Below are 16,245 nucleotides of genomic sequence, written 5' to 3' on the forward strand. Positions count from 1 at the left end.
ACCCTAGGCGTCTTTGGCTGTGTTTGGACGCCCCCTACAGTGACTCTACAGCAGCAGCTCCTTCCTCTCCATCTTCCCCAAGTGTTGGCCATTGAAGATCGACCTATGCTTGATTTTCAAGCATATTTTCAAGCTTTCTTTGGTTTCTTTTCCTTTCTTTCTTATTCCTTGCTGTCTTTTCACCATTTTTCTGTACTTTTGCAGGTGTAGCAGAGGTGGAGACCATTAACCTTGGGCGGGAGTGCGCAACACACCACCAAGGTGAGCCGGCCCTACCTCCATCCGGCTTTCTACACCCTCCGATCGCGAATCGGCTCACATGCCATCATCGGTGGATCTCCAACGTGTAGCAGCTGCAATAGGTGCCGTTTTTGGTGAAGTACAACATCCTTGAACTGTAGAAGAAGTCTACATCCAGCCACGGTCCGCTCTTCTTCACCCCCCGGTCGTCGGATCTTCCAAAAGGTAGGTCTTCTTCTTCCTTCTCTTCTAGATAAAACCGATTTGTGTGTGTGGTTTTTTGTTTTGTTATTTTCTGTATGTTTCTTGTTTTTCTTTTTATTTCAACCTTAGAATAGCATGCGTGCACAGACCAGCACGTTAGATTAGGTTTTCTTTCATTGGTTGTGTATTCGATTTATGTTTTTCCATCGTTTTTATCTAAAACGTGCAAATCGGCAAGAGGCTTTTCTAGTCGATTTGGGTTTTTGTTTCCAGCGTGTTATAGGTGTTTTCTTTTTAGAAAATCTCAGACACAAATTTCATTTTGATTCATTTTAGTCGTTAGGTTTGTTTGTGTGTTGTTTTTGCTTGAAAAGAAGAAAAATCGGTTAGACTTTTTCTAGCCGATTCTTGATTTTCACAAAAAAAATAATTTTTTTGTTTTGATATTTTTGTTTCGTCCAGTATGTGTATTGTGTTGTTTTGCTGAAAATCTCATTAGAAAATTTCATTTTAGTTCATTTTATTCGTGGGTTGTGCTTGTGTCTTGTTTTGATGTTATTTTTAAAAAAAGAAAAAAAAATCGGCTAGGATTATTCTAGCCAATCTTTGTATTTTTGTTAAATGCATGTATTGATGTTGGTAAACCGTGTAGTTGCTGTGTGTTTTAGGTGTTAACAGCAGTATATAGTTGTGTTAGTCATTTCATTGTTTTAGGATTGATTTAATTAGTTGTTTTAATCAATTTTTCGTTTTTGTGTTTTGAGTCTATTGTTGAAAATTATAAAAATCAAGTTTTCTTTTTTTTTTTCATGTTTTTAATTCCAGCATAGTGCTGTTCTTGTTAGCCTTGGTGTAATTAGGAGTCCTTTGTATTATTCTCTAATTTAGTTTTATCAAATTAGTGGTTATTTAGTTTTATTGCTTTTTGTTAATTTATAATTTTATTTTTTATTTTCGTGTGGTTCTTCTTCTTCCCCAAGGTGGGGCGGCAGCCATTAGAGCTCCCCTGGAGCTCTTGGTCAATTTTTTTTAGCAAGTCTTAATGGTCATTAGTTGAGTTAGGAAGGTGTCTAGGTTCAATGTATTAGGTCTTTCTTTTCTAGCCGTTTTTAGAGGTTAACTAAGTAGGTTTTGATAATTAGGTTAACATTAACTCCTAGGAAATCGATTTTCCATTCAAGTCCTTTTATTCCCTAGGTAGAATTAAGTCTATTAGTTTAGAAAGTAGCATCCATTAAAGTTGGCGATTTTTGAGAAGGGAGGTAATTAAAGTAATTGAAAATTGGAAAGCTTTTGGAAAAAGGAGATTCTTCAAAAATCGTGTGAGGCATTTAAGGAAGATTTGAATTTTGAATGTGCATTAAAGAAGGAGTTACTCCTTAACTTTGGAAAGTGTTTTGCAATTAAACCAAAATTCCAATCTAGGTTACACGATTTCCATAGAGCATTAAAAGCATTTTAATTCCATCTTGAAAAGCAAAAATCGTGGATTTCTAGATTGGCCTTTTCAGATTTCCAAAAAGGCATTAAAGGCAATTAAGGAGTGTAACCCCCTCTTTAAATGGGGCGATTTTTGAGAATCCAAAGCATTTCAAAGTGTGAACATTGGTAATTATTACATTCCTTTTTCTAACCTCCTCCATTAAAATCGTGAACTTTGGTTACTACTTTAGTCTAGACCTAACCTAGTCAAACCGAGCCTAGGTCGAGTCAACCCCTCGTCTACACCCCCTTTGAGTCTAGTCAAAACCTAGCCTAGCCCAAGTCCGAGTCGAGTCAAACCTAACTCGAGCCTATCCAAGTTCACCCCCCTTAGCTAAACCTAAACCGAGTCCATTGGAGTCAACCGAACCTAGTTGACTAAGGAAACTCAAAAGCGAACCCATCTAGACTAAACCAACCTTCGTTGACTAAGTCAACCCTCAACCGAGTCCAACCTAGTCTTAGTAACCTAACCAAGTCAAAACCTAACCCTAGTCGAGTCCTAGTCCAACCCAAGGTCGAGTCAACCTTAGCCAAACCCGAACCTAGCTAAGTTAAGATAGAGCCTAGTTGAGTCAACCATAGTCACATTCCAAAGGCTGCAACCCATGGTTCGTTAGTGGTCTCTTCTCCTTTATATTTCAGTCATCTTGTCTTTAGAATAGTTAGTTTAGTTATTTATGTAATCATTTTAGTTAGATTTTATCATTGGTTGATTGAATGTGTGGTTGTTAATGTCTTTTTACTATTAATAGTTTAGTTAGCATAGTCGTATCTAGTTTATGTGTATTGCATGTCTTATGCATATAGTTACTTTCTTGCATTAGTATTTTAGGGACATTTACATCATTAGCTCATTCAAGGCAAAGTCATGAAATGCATATCATTTGTCATTTAGATCTCATTTAGTTTTATCATAGTCAATATCAGCATATATTATGTCATATAGAAGTATTTAAGTCTGCATTATAGTTAGATTACGTTCATAGTGTTTAAAATAGATTCATATAGTGAATAGTGCATTGAAATAAAAACCAGATTTTTGCCCTATCTCACTAGCATTATTTTCTGTGCATAAACTCTGTGTTTTCCAAAAAATTTTCGTCTATTCACTTTATTGACGTGTTATTTAACTGCAGACCAAATTTCAGCTCATTCGGAGTTGATTTGGTCTGATTTTTAAGCGTTTTGCGAAAACCGCTTTTTCTGGATTTTAAATTACAGGACTGGCGATATCCTGATTTTTCTCAGATTTGAAACGCTTATATCTGGAGTTCCCAATACTGTTTTTCAATTCTGTAAAAACTGTCGTTTTGTTCAATCTGTCAGTTGCAGAACAGAACAAATTTCGGAAAAATCGGATCTCGTTTGCCCTGTCAAACAGTGGTTTTCCGATAACCTGTCAGAATGCTATTTTACACTAGTTAGGGGCAGTTTCGTAATTTTCTTAATTTCGGCCTTTTAGATTTGTTTTTAGTAGTTTCTGCATTTTAGGAGTTGCATCATCATCATACAACATTAGTAGAGTTAAATTGAGTAATTTTAGCATTAATTTAGTATTTTAGTTAATTTTTGCTTGATAAATAGTATTTGCTTTACAATTTTCGTAAAATTAGAACTAGTCTTAGTTATTGTTTTCGTTATTCGAATAGAAAACTAACTTTGTATTTTTCTGCATTTTTAGGTTGAAAAACATATTTAGTGTCCAGGGATATTGTCCAAGTGAGAAGATTCTTTAAGTGGCGAAACGACGGAAATACCCTTGGTGTGGAGCAGAAGACTGATTGCTTGTTTACTTTTCTTTTAGTGTTTAATTGCAGTTGTATTAACTTTGTAATTGTAGGTTGACATTTGGCATTAATAAATTGAATTTTATAGAAATATTGTGTTTAATTCCCGTTCCCTGAGGTTCGACCCGTACTTACCACTTTGTGGAAAGTCGGTTTTTATATTTTTTGGTTGACGATTTTCCAAAGTTTTATTGAAAATAATTGTTTTAAAAAGAGTATTCCAAAATATCAACCAAATTTTGGCGCCGTTGCCGGGGAACGGCGAATTAATTACTTTATTTCTTAGAGTTTAATTTATTATTATTTTGTTTTAGTTAGTTAATTAGTTGTTTTCTTTTTAGTTAGTAGGATTAGTAAGTGAATATAGGATTAACATAGTTAGTAAATATAGGATTCACATATTGTTCTTTTTAGGATTCACTTAATTATCATTCTGAAAGGAGCGATTAGACAGGTGGGTTTTAGAAAAACATAGTTTGTGATTTCCTGTATTTATTTGTTTTAGCATTTTAGAATAGTTTACTTTGTTATTTAATTATTTAGTATAGAATTCTGACATAGCTATATAGCATATTTGTTTGTTTTTAGTTACTGTTATTTGCTTATTTACATTTTAGTATCTGTGCTAGTTTAATTTTTTTTAGGTCGTTTGCTTACATCTGGTCTTAGTACCAGTGTATGCAGGGTCGACGAGGTCTAGGAACCCCATTACACCCATTTGTTGACAACCCAGAGAGAATTTTACATTCTCATCGAAGTTCGGCAACAATGGCTGACATGGATCCTCCACCTCCACCCCCAGTTCTTTCACGCCCTCTGCGGGAATACTTCATTCCCACAGACTATGTTTAGGCATCCTGCATTCGGAGACCCGATGTAGGAGCGCCACATTATGAGATTAAGGCCAGCATTATTCAAATGCTTCCATCCTTTTATGGCCTTAGTCATGAGGATCCCTACCGACACTTAGATGAATTCCTCGAAATATGTTCTACTGTTAAGATACAGAATTTCGATGATGATGCGTTGAGGTTGACTCTATTCCCTTTTTCATTGAAGGACAAAGCCAAGTATTGGCTAAAGTCTTTAGATTCTGTAGAAATAGAGTCCTGGGATCAGTTGCAACAGGAGTTTCTTCGGAAATACTTTCCCATTGGTCGCACGAACCAATATCGTAGAGCCATCACTAGCTTTTCAGAGCTAGATGGTGAGCGCTTTCATGAGACCTGGGAGAGAATGAAGGATCTCCTCAGGAAATGCCCCCATCATCAGGTGCCGAAATGGCAACTGGTGCAGAGTTTCTATGATGGATTGTCTGACAAGAATCGTCAGATAATCGACTCTTCATGCGGTGGGACATTCATGCTGAAGAGCGAGGATGAAGCATGGAGGCTATTTGATACATTGGCCGAGAATTCACTCCACCATGCTTCGAGCTCTCATTCTGATAGAGCCACACCCAGCATTCAGAAGAAAGCTGGCGTTCTTGAGATTGGTCCATCTACTGCACTACAGTGTAAAGTAGACATGATTGCTCAGAAGCTGGACCAGCTTCTCTCAGGACCATCCACTATACAGCAGGTGTGTACTCTTTGTGCCAGTCCGGCACACGAGATCACTGAGTGCCCTTCGGCAGCTCAGTACCCTGAATTTGTTCAAGAACAAGTTCAGGCAGCTCAGGGTTACGTCAGACCGCCAAATAACCCATTTTCATCGACATATAATCCGGGTTGGCGTAACCATCCCAATTTTTCTTGGAAGAATCCACAGTCTTCTATACAGATGCCTTCTTCCTCTCAGCCAGTTCGGCAGTCATCTTTTACTCAGCCATTTCAAAGACCGAACTATTCTCAGTCTTCTTCTTCTTCAGTTCCTTCCCCGATTCAGCAGGAGTCTGCCCCGCAGACATCTTTTGAGGAGAGACTTCTCCAGGCATTCCAAGAGGTGAAAACCTCTAATCAGAACGCCTTCGAGAAGTGTAGCCAGATTTTGAGCTCACATACGCAGTCCATTGCGAAGTTAGAGTCGCAAATGGGACAGTTAGCTGAGGCTATTAGTAGGAGACCCGAGGGTACATTGCCGAGTCAGGCTGTCATGAACCCGAAGGGTAAGGACCAGATGACTGGAGGCCTATTTCATACTGAGACACAGCAGCAGGCTAAATCAGTTATGGCCTTGAGAAGTGGACGTGAGTATCACGTCGAGAGCAGAGAGCGAGAGAGTAGAGAGAAGATAGAGGAGCCAGAGACCATTGTTTCACCTACGTCGGCTCAATCATCATCCCCATCCCCATCATCACCTTCATCATCTTTATCCTCAGAGAAGAAGAAGGATAGGAGTGAGCCTTCTCGCAAAGAGGAGGAGCCAGCAGAGTATATTCCCCCACCACCCTATCCCAAAGCATTAGAGTCTCCTGGTTATAGAGGGAAGCAAGGTGCGAAGATCCAGGACATGCTTGATATCTTCAAGCATGTACAGATCAACCTACCTTTGCTCGATGCTATTCAGCAGGTGCCGGCTTATGCCAAATTTCTGAAGGAGCTATGTACGCAAAAGAGGAAATCCAGAGAGCGAATTCCTAACAGGGTCCATCTGACTGAGCAGGTGAGTTCAGTACTTCAGCATCAGACACCACCAAAGCTCAAGGACCCTGGAGCCCCTATCATTGCTTGTACTATAGGGAACATCCGGATAGAACGCGCATTGCTCGATCTTGGAGCAAGCGTGAACATTCTGCCCGGATATTTCTTTGATTCTTTCGGGTTAGGGGAGATGAGATCGACTCCGATTACACTTCAACTGGCAGATCATTCCGTCAAGGTACCGAGAGGTGTCTTGGAGGACGTGCTAGTTAAAGTGGATGACTTTTATTTTCCAGTCGATTTCATTATCCTTGATATGGAAGGAGTAGACAGCCAGCACCAGACTCCGATTATTTTAGGCAGACCATTCTTGGCGACTGCCAATGCGTGCATCAACTGTAGGACCGGAGCCATGGATCTCTCATTCGGCAATAGGAAGGTAAAGCTGAATATTTTCAATGCCGCGATGGGACCATCAGGAGACATGGACTGCTTTCATGTAGACATTGCACAGGAGTTAGTGGAGGAGCAGCCCGAGTTGTACATTACTGAGGATTCTTTAGATTTGTACCATATAGAGAAGAATAGCGGTGTAGATAGTGTAGATGTGTCTAGAGTGTCGTCGGAGAGACCACCTTGGGGAGCAGTCAGGGAACCTCTTCCACCACTTGCGGAGACCCCCGCCAAATCGTCGATCGAGTCACCTCCGAAACTTGAGTTGAAACCCTTACCGGATTCACTCAAGTATGCATACCTCGGAGATGATGAGACTCTGCATGTGATCATCTCGTCCTTGCTCACTGAGGAACAGGAACAGAGATTGCTGACTATTCTTCGAGAGCACAAGGCAGCGATTGGATGGGGAGTAGCGGATCTAAAGGGGATTGATCCTTCATTCTGCATGCATAGGATCCATTGTAATGAGGAAATCAAGCCATTTAGGGATATGCAGAGAAGGCTAAATCCCAACATGAAGGAAGTGGTGAAGAAAGAGGTGGTGAAGTGGTTGGATGCCAGAATCATTTACCCTATTTCTGATAGTCAGTGGGTCAGTCCGATTCAAGTTGTGCCGAAGAAGTCAAGACTCACTGTGGTTGAGAATGAGAAGGGTGAGAGAATTCCGATGAGGACCACTACAGGATGGCGAGTCTGCATCGATTATAGGAAGTTGAATGTGGCAACTAGGAAAGATCATTTCCCATTGCCATTCATTGATCAGATCTTAGAGCGACTCGCAGGACAGAGCTACTACTGCTTTCTAGACGGATATTCAGGATACAATCAGGTAGCTGTCCATCCTGACGACCAAGAGAAGACCACGTTTACATGTCCTTATGGCACCTTCGCATTTAGACGTATGCCTTTTGGGCTTTGTAATGCCCCGGCTACTTTTCAGAGGTGCATGCTTGCTATCTTCTCGGACATGATTGATGATGTGATGGAAGTTTTTATGGATGACTTTTCTGTGTATGGCTCTTCTTTTGAAGATTGCCTCCACAAACTTGCTCGAGTACTAAGTAGGTGTGTGGAGACCAATCTCGTCCTGAGTTGGGAAAAGAGCCATTTTATGGTTCAGGAGGGGATTGTACTTGGACACATTGTGTCCAAGCGTGGTATTGAGGTTGACAGAGCGAAGGTGGAATCCATTTCTCGTTTGACTCCACCCACCTCTGTGAGGCAGATTCGATCATTTTTAGGGCATGCGGGATTTTACAGGCGGTTCATAAAAGATTTCAGCAAAATCTCTCGACCGCTTTGCACGTTATTGGAGAAAGACCAGCCCTTTGTTTTCGATGAGGATTGTATGAAGGCCTTTGAGATTCTCAAAGAGGCCTTGATTACTGCACCTATTTTGAGACCTCCAGATTGGACTCTCCCATTTGAGATTATGTGCGATGCTTCTGATTATGCTATGGGGGCCATTCTAGGACAACGCATTGATAGGAAGCCCTATGTGATCTACTATGCGAGTAGAACTCTGTCTGATGCACAGATGAATTATACTACGACAGAGAAGGAACTACTTGCGGTAGTTTTCGCATTGGATAAATTTAGGTCCTATTTACTCGGTTCGAAGGTGGTTGTCTATTCTGATCATTCTGCATTGAAATATTTGTTGAATAAGAAAGACACCAAACCGAGATTAATTCGTTGGGTCCTATTACTACAGGAGTTTGATCTCGAGATTCGAGATAAGAAGGGAAGCGAGAATGTAGTAGCAGACCATCTTTCCAGACTGATCGTGGAGACCACGCAGGATCAGAGACCGATCAGTGATTCTTTCCCCGACGAGCAGATCATGTCAGTCAGTACATCGCAGTTACCCTGGTTTGCAGATATTGTGAACTATCTGGTTTCGAGGCAGATACCTGAGCATTGGAACAAGAATGAGCGTGAGAGGTTCCTATCTCAGGTGAGGCACTATTATTGGGATGAACCGGAGTTGTTCAAATACTGTGCAGATCAGATCATTAGGAGATGCGTTCCGGAGGAGGAATACCAATCCATTTTGAATTTTTCCCATTCGTTAGCCTGTGGAGGGCATTTTAGTAGTAGGAAGACGGCTGCAAAGGTTTTGCAGTCAGGATTTTATTGGCCCACACTCCACAGGGACGCTCATGAGTTCTGTAGGCGATGCCTGCGATGTCAGCAGATTGGAAACATGTCCAAGAGGGACATGATGCCCTTGCTGCCGATTTTGATAGTCGAAATTTTTGATGTTTGGGGCATTGATTTCATGGGACCATTTCCGCCCTCATTCCGAAATTTATATATTCTGGTGGCGGTTGATTATGTGTCCAAGTGGGTCGAGGCTGTGGCAACCAAGACCAATGATCACAGAGTAGTGCTTAAGTTCATTAAGCACAACATTTTCAGTCGTTTTGGAGTGCCACGTGCGATGATTAGCGATGGTGGCAAGCATTTTAGGAATGTTCAGATAGCTTCTCTGCTGAGAAGATATTCTGTCAATCATAGATTCACCACTCCATATCATCCGCAGACTAGTGGACAGGTTGAAGTGTCCAATAGGGAGATTAAGCGAATTTTAGAAAAGACAGTTCGTCCGGATCGCAAGGATTGGTCCCAGCGCTTAGATGATGCACTTTGGGCATATAGAACTGCATTCAAGACTCCCATTGGCATGTCTCCGTATCGCCTTGTATTCGGGAAAGCATGCCATCTTCCTGTCGAGCTAGAGCATAGAGCGTACTGGGCTATAAAGAAATTGAATTTTGACCTCACCCAGGCTGGCAAAGAGAGAGCACTGCAGCTCTCAGAATTAGAGGAACTCAGGAATGATGCTTATGAGAATGCCAAATTATACAAAGCTCGCACTAAAGCATTTCATGATAAGTATATTGTCAGAAAAGTGTTTGAGCCAGATCAGAAAGTGTGGCTATACAATTCTTGTTTACATTTATTCCCAGGGAAGTTAAGATCGAGATGGACAGGTCCATACATTGTAAAAGAAGTATTTCCCCATGGAGCAGTGACATTATTCGATCCTATGACCCAAGGTACATTCAAAGTAAATGGGCAAAGACTGAAGCCATTCATTTCAGATGCCTTACAGGATGGTGAGTGTGAGATAGTGCATCTCACGAAGGCATGAAGATTCGACCAGAGGGATGTATTATATGTACATTATTTATTTTTCATTTCAGAGTTTTTATTTATTTAGTATTTCATTTCACATGTGCTAATTTGTGTTTTGATGTATGCAGGATGAACTTAACAATTAGTGTATCAATTACCAGGTACAGAGAAGAGTTTTCAAAGAATTCAAGAATCAGAGGAAAATCAACTTCAAAAGCTCAGAGCAAATCAGGTTGTATCTATCCTTTCTCCCATATTTTTGTTAGTGTCTTTTAGCGTGCATGTGCATTACATTTTTTTTTCATTTTGTATGCCACTAGAGACAGTGTCATTCAAGCATGGGGGGGTGGTTTAGATGCATGCACACAAAAATACACAAAATTTTTTTTGTATGACTGGTAATCAAAGTAGGCATTTAAGAACAAAGTGTAGCATATATGATTGTTTTTGGCATAATCTAACAGTTTAAAAATTTTTAAGCCCCATAAATTTTTTTTTTTCTGAACTGAATCAAATATAGTAGTTGTTTATGAGATAATTCAAAGAAAAGATAGTATTTGATTGTTAGAAAATTTTGAATCACTTTTGTATAAGTATGCACAATATGTTTTGTGAAAGAAATAAGCAATGGAAAGATGTGTTTGAAAAATGAGTTTAAAAGAATAGAGTTACGTTTAGTTGTTGATGTCTTCGTGAATCCTAGTAGTAGAACTCAGACACGAGATGAAGTGTTTGAGTATCTTAACGAAAAGGATAACGAAGGAGATCATCTCTTGTCTAAGTCGATATCTGTGGCCTTTGTAGTTCGAGTAAGTAGAATCTGAAGGGTGTTTTACATCTGGTGCCCCAAAGCCAGCTGGTTTGGGAGCCACCGGTTCGAAAGCTTGTTACATGGACTGCATAGAAAGCCTAAGAGATAGAGACATTGCACATGACAAGAGGAAGACTATACGTAAACTATTAGAATAGAAGGTCTAGTGACTCGAGCAATTAAGTCCGAGGGATACTCTGTATCTAGTGCCCTAAGGTCGGCCGACTTGGGAGTCACTGACCCAAAGCTCGCTACACGGGTCACGAAAACTGACTATTCGAAATAGTGCTCATATGAGAAGAATGCGCAAGAGATCAAAAGTTGAAAATGAAAGAAAAAGAATGTGCTGAATGAGAAAATTTTCATTGCTTAAGTATATATGTGCATTACTGTGCAGAAAATATACAAGTGAGAATAAATGAGTAAAACATGAGAATACTTGACTTTCGAAGAAAAATCATGAACTAGCTACAATATTAGAAAAGTGAAGGAAAAGAATTTTTACTGTGGAGGCATGAGATTTTTAAACTTGTTTTGAGAATGTCAATTACATGAAATATTTGTTACAACTGCATTCTTAAGAGCCTAATATTTTTGAAAGATCATCCTTGCATTTTATTGATGTTTGTGGGTAGCATCGCTGCAAACCCTCACGAGACCTTACTCGTCCACTAGTGTAAGCTAGGGGTTTAAAGGGCTTGTTGCATACGCTAAATGCAACCGTGATTCCTACGAAAGTGAGGTAGTATTATGCATTCATGCTTAGCATTTCTTGTCTTCAGTGCATATCATGATTAGGGTTTGTTAAGGGACTAACAAACATTCAAGCATGGGGGTATTTGATGATGCATGAAATGCACATCATGTAAACAAGTTTTTCATGCGTTTTGTATCAAGTTTAAGGTTTTAAACCCATGTTTAGATGTGTTTTGATAGTAAGGGGCTATGGTTCGAATTTCAGAAAAATCGGAGTTAAAATGGGAGAGTTATGGCTATTTCAGTGTTTGGGCACGAATTTCGAGGTGGATCGGATCCATATCCGACCCAATTAGGTCAATTGGACCTTGGATCAACTCTTAGAAAGCCCAAAACCCAACCCACACACCTATCCATACCCATTTCAAAAAGTTTTTCTAAAAACCCCCCAGAAAGTGGCGCCTAGCAATATTTTATTTTTTAACACTCTTTCTGAAAAATGTCAAAACTATAAATAGTTTTTTTTCAAGAACCCTAGGCGTCTTTGGCTGTGTTTGGACGCCCCCTACAGTGACTCTACAGCAGCAGCTCCTTCCTCTCCATCTTCCCCAAGTGTTGGCCATTGAAGATCGACCTATGCTTGATTTTCAAGCATATTTTCAAGCTTTCTTTGGTTTCTTTTCCTTTCTTTCTTATTCTTTGCTGTCTTTTCACCATTTTTCTGTACTTTTGCAGGTGTAGCAGAGGTGGAGACCATTAACCTTGGGCGGGAGTGCGCAACACACCACCAAGGTGAGCCGGCCCTACCTCCATCCGGCTTTCTACACCCTCCGATCGCGAATCGGCTCACATGCCATCATCGGTGGATCTCCAACGTGTAGCAGCTGCAATAGGTGCCGTTTTTGGTGAAGTACAGCATCCTTGAACTGTAGAAGAAGTCTACATCCAGCCACGGTCCGCTCTTCTTCACCCCCCGGTCGTCGGATCTTCCAAAAGGTAGGTCTTCTTCTTCCTTCTCTTCTAGATAAAACCGATTTGTGTGTGTGGTTTTTTGTTTTGTTATTTTCTGTATGTTTCTTGTTTTTCTTTTTATTTCAACCTTAGAATAGCATGCGTGCACAGACCAGCACGTTAGATTAGGTTTTCTTTCATTGGTTGTGTATTCGATTTATGTTTTTCCATCGTTTTTATCTAAAACGTGCAAATCGGCAAGAGGCTTTTCTAGTCGATTTGGGTTTTTGTTTCCAGCGTGTTATAGGTGTTTTCTTTTTAGAAAATCTCAGACACAAATTTCATTTTGATTCATTTTAGTCGTTAGGTTTGTTTGTGTGTTGTTTTTGCTTGAAAAGAAGAAAAATCGGTTAGACTTTTTCTAGCCGATTCTTGATTTTCACAAAAAAAATAATTTTTTTGTTTTGATATTTTTGTTTCATCCAGTATGTGTATTGTGTTGTTTTGCTGAAAATCTCATTAGAAAATTTCATTTTAGTTCATTTTATTCGTGGGTTGTGCTTGTGTCTTGTTTTGATGTTATTTTTAAAAAAAGAAAAAAAAATCGGCTAGGATTATTCTAGCCAATCTTTGTATTTTTGTTAAATGCATGTATTGATGTTGGTAAACCGTGTAGTTGCTGTGTGTTTTAGGTGTTAACAGCAGTATATAGTTGTGTTAGTCATTTCATTGTTTTAGGATTGATTTAATTAGTTGTTTTAATCAATTTTTCGTTTTTGTGTTTTGAGTCTATTGTTGAAAATTATAAAAATCAAGTTTTCTTTTTTTTTTTCATGTTTTTAATTCCAGCATAGTGCTGTTCTTGTTAGCCTTGGTGTAATTAAGAGTCCTTTGTATTATTCTCTAATTTAGTTTTATCAAATTAGTGGTTATTTAGTTTTATTGCTTTTTGTTAATTTATAATTTTATTTTTTATTTTCGTGTGGTTCTTCTTCTTCCCCAAGGTGGGGCGGCAGCCATTAGAGCTCCCCTGGAGCTCTTGGTCAATTTTTTTTAGCAAGTCTTAATGGTCATTAGTTGAGTTAGGAAGGTGTCTAGGTTCAATGTATTAGGTCTTTCTTTTCTAGCCGTTTTTAGAGGTTAACTAAGTAGGTTTTGATAATTAGGTTAACATTAACTCCTAGGAAATCGATTTTCCATTCAAGTCCTTTTATTCCCTAGGTAGAATTAAGTCTATTAGTTTAGAAAGTAGCATCCATTAAAGTTGGCGATTTTTGAGAAGGGAGGTAATTAAAGTAATTGAAAATTGGAAAGCTTTTGGAAAAAGGAGATTCTTCAAAAATCGTGTGAGGCATTTAAGGAAGATTTGAATTTTGAATGTGCATTAAAGAAGGAGTTACTCCTTAACTTTGGAAAGTGTTTTGCAATTAAACCAAAATTCCAATCTAGGTTACACGATTTCCATAGAGCATTAAAAGCATTTTAATTCCATCTTGAAAAGCAAAAATCGTGGATTTCTAGATTGGCCTTTTCAGATTTCCAAAAAGGCATTAAAGGCAATTAAGGAGTGTAACCCCCTCTTTAAATGGGGCGATTTTTGAGAATCCAAAGCATTTCAAAGTGTGAACATTGGTAATTATTACATTCCTTTTTCTAACCTCCTCCATTAAAATCGTGAACTTTGGTTACTACTTTAGTCTAGACCTAACCTAGTCAAACCGAGCCTAGGTCGAGTCAACCCCTCGTCTACACCCCCTTTGAGTCTAGTCAAAACCTAGCCTAGCCCAAGTCCGAGTCGAGTCAAACCTAACTCGAGCCTATCCAAGTTCACCCCCCTTAGCTAAACCTAAACCGAGTCCATTGGAGTCAACCGAACCTAGTTGACTAAGGAAACTCAAAAGCGAACCCATCTAGACTAAACCAACCTTCGTTGACTAAGTCAACCCTCAACCGAGTCCAACCTAGTCTTAGTAACCTAACCAAGTCAAAACCTAACCCTAGTCGAGTCCTAGTCCAACCCAAGGTCGAGTCAACCTTAGCCAAACCCGAACCTAGCTAAGTTAAGATAGAGCCTAGTTGAGTCAACCATAGTCACATTCCAAAGGCTGCAACCCATGGTTCGTTAGTGGTCTCTTCTCCTTTATATTTCAGTCATCTTGTCTTTAGAATAGTTAGTTTAGTTATTTATGTAATCATTTTAGTTAGATTTTATCATTGGTTGATTGAATGTGTGGTTGTTAATGTCTTTTTACTATTAATAGTTTAGTTAGCATAGTCGTATCTAGTTTATGTGTATTGCATGTCTTATGCATATAGTTACTTTCTTGCATTAGTATTTTAGGGACATTTACATCATTAGCTCATTCAAGGCAAAGTCATGAAATGCATATCATTTGTCATTTAGATCTCATTTAGTTTTATCATAGTCAATATCAGCATATATTATGTCATATAGAAGTATTTAAGTCTGCATTATAGTTAGATTACGTTCATAGTGTTTAAAATAGATTCATATAGTGAATAGTGCATTGAAATAAAAACCAGATTTTTGCCCTATCTCACTAGCATTATTTTCTGTGCATAAACTCTGTGTTTTCCAAAAAATTTTCGTCTATTCACTTTATTGACGTGTTATTTAACTGCAGACCAAATTTCAGCTCATTCGGAGTTGATTTGGTCTGATTTTTAAGCGTTTTGCGAAAACCGCTTTTTCTGGATTTTAAATTACAGGACTGGCGATATCCTGATTTTTCTCAGATTTGAAACGCTTATATCTGGACTTCCCAATACTGTTTTTCAATTCTGTAAAAACTGTCGTTTTGTTCAATCTGTCAGTTGCAGAACAGAACAAATTTCGGAAAAATCGGATCTCGTTTTCCCTGTCAAACAGTGGTTTTCCGATAACCTGTCAGAATGCTATTTTACACTAGTTAGGGGCAGTTTCGTAATTTTCTTAATTTCGGCCTTTTAGATTTGTTTTTAGTAGTTTCTGCATTTTAGGAGTTGCATCATCATCATACAGCATTAGTAGAGTTAAATTGAGTAATTTTAGCATTAATTTAGTATTTTAGTTAATTTTTGCTTGATAAATAGTATTTGCTTTACAATTTTCGTAAAATTAGAACTAGTCTTAGTTATTGTTTTCGTTATTCGAATAGAAAACTAACTTTGTATTTTTCTGCATTTTTAGGTTGAAAAACATATTTAGTGTCCAGGGATATTGTCCAAGTGAGAAGATTCTTTAAGTGGCGAAACGACGGAAATACCCTTGGTGTGGAGCAGAAGACTGATTGCTTGTTTACTTTTCTTTTAGTGTTTAATTGCAGTTGTATTAACTTTGTAATTGTAGGTTGACATTTGGCATTAATAAATTGAATTTTATAGAAATATTGTGTTTAATTCCCGTTCCCTGAGGATCGACCCGTACTTACCACTTTGTGGAAAGTCGGTTTTTATATTTTTTGGTTGACGATTTTCCAAAGTTTTATTGAAAATAATTGTTTTAAAAAGAGTATTCCAAAATATCAACCACCCATGATTGCTCAAGTTGATGAAGTGATTTTCAAAATGGAAGGTAGTGCAATGAGGTGGTTCCATTGGCTTGAACTCTTGAGTGGAAAGCCTAATTGGGATCAATTCCAATAACGGTTATTGGCAAGATTTGAACCATCCACTTTGGTCGACAATAATGTTACTCTTAAGCAACTTAAGCAAAAGGGTGGGTGTGATCATCGCAAAATTTTCCTCTCTTGGTTTTTCTCTCTCTTCCACCTCTTTTCCTTTCTATCCTTTATTTCCTCATTTTTGAAGGGAGAAGATAAAAGACAGAAAAGAAGAGAGAAGAGAAAAGAAAATAAAGAAGAGAAAGAGGAATTCTTTTGCGGGGTCTCAC

The 16,245-nt window shown here is 38.7% G+C and overlaps 1 non-coding gene across 1 annotated transcript; it reads right to left on the reverse strand.

Moving 5' to 3' along the window:
* Positions 1-4,887: 4,887 nt before the first annotated feature.
* Positions 4,888-4,990, reverse strand: LOC149816870 (small nucleolar RNA R71). The gene has a single exon (XR_016427787.1). It is a non-coding gene; the product is annotated as a small nucleolar RNA R71 (small nucleolar RNA).
* Between the last annotated feature and the right edge of the window lie 11,255 nt (positions 4,991-16,245).

The sequence above is a fragment of the Nuphar pumila genome, chromosome 14, assembly GCF_984573655.1.
Source record: "Nuphar pumila chromosome 14, dmNupPumi1.hap1.1, whole genome shotgun sequence".
In the NCBI taxonomy this organism is placed as follows: Eukaryota; Viridiplantae; Streptophyta; class Magnoliopsida; order Nymphaeales; family Nymphaeaceae; genus Nuphar; species Nuphar pumila.